Below are 3,153 nucleotides of genomic sequence, written 5' to 3'. Positions count from 1 at the left end.
GTGTAACAAAAAAAAAAAAAAAAAAAAAAACATTCATTTAGAATATATTTTATTTTCTATAATTTCATCCTTGCGTTTTACCAATTTTGCATTTAACATTATACTATAATCGATTTTGCTTTATTTCTAATTTCTTTCACCGCTAATATTTTTCTTATTTAACAAATTTTATATAATTTGATTTAGAGATTAATGTATTTTTTATTGCTTCAGAAATTTGCTTGTAAATGGTGAAAGACGCAAACCAATTACCATAAGATCAGGCCTTAAGTCACAATATTTTCCTCTTTATTTTATGTATATACTCCTTTCTAAAACTTTCTAATCTGTAACATTATAAGTCCTTTGGCAACATTGTTGTTTCTCTTCCTGAGAATTAATCTCTTTTTTTTTCATTGCTCCATTTTTAGTGATCATCAAAATTTTACACCAAGGCAAGAAAGAGAGATTAGATTGACTTCCTAGATCATGGAACCAGCTAGGACCGGAACGACTATTGACCAACCTATGAACAGTTGTCGCCTACATGACCTACCTCCCAGACCAAGGGAAGAAGGTATCAGATCACTTTTGAGAGCCCTTTTGTGAAACCAGTTCCTTTACTCTTTTTGATTTATTAAATTTTTCCGTATAATTATTTAACATGTATAGAAAATCCTTATATTTAGAACATTAGATTTTATTAAGATTTAACCTTATATAAATCATTTTCTTATTTAAATTACATAAAATAATTATATTTCTTTTCATATTAGTTTATCATTCTGAAACTAAGCTTTATAAAACCGTTTTAACTTCTCCCCCTGATGAGACCAATGCTCTATGCCTCAAGTTCACTGAAGGTTCAACCACGTTTGCTGAAGAAGACAAATAATGAGGAAATTAGAAAAACAAAGTTATGCATGGTTAGACTTTTACTTTTACATGGCATAATTGAAAGCTTCAAGAAGTGGCCAAATAAAATTGGATTGTGACTTTGGTACTTTAGTTGGTGTTCATACGGGTAGTACTACGTAACTTCAGTAATATTTAAGATTTTGAAATATCACTTAAGATTTTATAATGAAGGTCTGCCATACAAACACCAAATTAGCATTAGTTTGATGAAGTAAGGAAATAAATATATTAATGAAGTTCCTAAATTTTAGGAATTTCTTTTGCCAAAAATAAGACAATTTTTATTGGAGTGTTTGTTAAATAATAATTTGAGGAAAAATAGTAAATGACAATTTTTGTCTATTATAATCTTTTAATGAAGGGCAAAAAGTTAAATCAAATACGTGCTTTGCACGTGTAGCCTAGCGATTATTATCAAATTCATATAAAAAAGTAATAATCGTTTATGTAATGCATAACTTAATTTTTTTTATTTAACTCTTAACAAAAATGAAATATTACAAACAAATACAAATCCAACTTTATTTATAATTTCTTACGTACTCTCTCTTAATTATTTTTTTTTAACTTAAAAATCAAATTATACAAAATTAAATTGATTATAGTTTATTAACACATAATGAACACTCTGAAACCTAATGGAGTTCTAGTGCACGAAAGTTTCCTACTTTATTTATTTTAATTTTGGTGTCAAATTTTGTTTATATAATAAATAATACAAACTCCTAAACCTAAATGGAACTTTAGGTGCAGGAAAAGTTCCTACACTGATTTTTCTATATTTGGTGTTACTTTTTCAAAGAAGCTGGAAGGATTTATGAATACATAAATTAGTTGAATATTTAAATGTCCTATGTATTAGAAAATATTCACTACAAAATAAAAATATAATCAGCTATAAACTTCATAGCTAATTATTTACTGAATTGTTCATTGCTAATAGAATCTTTTAATAATAGTAGTTGCTAAACCATGTAATAATAACTTATTTTATAGAAGAATTTATCTATATAGTTTTTCAAATACACAAAGAAGAGATTTTTTCATGTACACAAAGAAAAACTGTAAGAAACCTGTAACCTGCAAGTTATGAGAGAAAAATTAAAGGGAGAGTCCAGTACCTTAAACAAAGACTCGTGTAATCACCTATAAAGGAATTACGCAAACGATAACTTTTAATGTGATTTTCATGTGTTATTATTTTCTTTTGCAAATACATTATATTATATAGTTCAATTAAGACAAAAATAAAAATACAAAATATAGGTGATTTTAAAATCTTAAATATTAAGAAAATATTTAAATATATCCCTTAAATAATAATTTTTTGTGAAACTTACATAAATAGTTACCTTTTATTGGCTTCTAACTAGATATAACTATAAAATGCAAAATTACCAAGCGTAGCTATTTTTCTTAAAAACGCGTGTATTTCTGTTTTTTTTTTTTTTAAATATAGAGAAATACAATGAACAGTAAACATGCTCCAGTGAAATCAGGAGCTATTTATGGAACATATTTTTTGAAATACAGTGAAATACACGAAAATACAAAATCGGGTTGAGTAAAAATAGGCTATATTTTTTGAACAAATTCTTCTTTTTCTTTTTAAATGGTTAGTTAAATTAAATCAATCGTATTTCACGCATTCCATAACAGCTTACGAATATCTCTCAACTTTTATCACAATCAAAACTTTTTGAATTAAAAAACCACTAAAGATCTGAAAACTTCCAAATATAGAAAAATATATGCTGGAATACAATAAAATATGATTGATTGTTTAAGAAATATAAAGTTGTAGTATGCGTACATACAATGGAATACAATGAAATATATCAAAAACTATTTCATAAATTAGAAAAACAAAATGCCGAAATACATTGAAATACAAAAATCGTGAAAACAAAGTGGAGTAAAAATAGGCTCTACACCAAAAAAAAGATAAATACATTTAAATACAACGAAATATTACACTGAAATATACTGAAAAATTAGATATACTGTTTGTTGATACACTGAAATACACTGAAACATTTTATCAAACACTTGGTGGGCATGAAGCTCCACAACTCTCATCAATGGTGTTTGTACAACAACAACATATTCTCTTGCTCCTAGATGATGCTACAATATCATATTGCTATAATCAATACTATTCTTCATCACTGATAAGATAAACAACACCACATGATTACCAAACATAAGAAGGATTTCCTCTTATTTCGGCCTATCCATGGAGATTTAGCAAACGAA

This window comes from Lycium barbarum, chromosome 1 (assembly GCF_019175385.1).
Source record: "Lycium barbarum isolate Lr01 chromosome 1, ASM1917538v2, whole genome shotgun sequence".
Taxonomy (NCBI): domain Eukaryota; kingdom Viridiplantae; phylum Streptophyta; class Magnoliopsida; order Solanales; family Solanaceae; genus Lycium; species Lycium barbarum.
The sequence above is the reverse complement of the archived record's forward strand: the minus strand, read 5'-3'. Positions refer to the sequence as shown.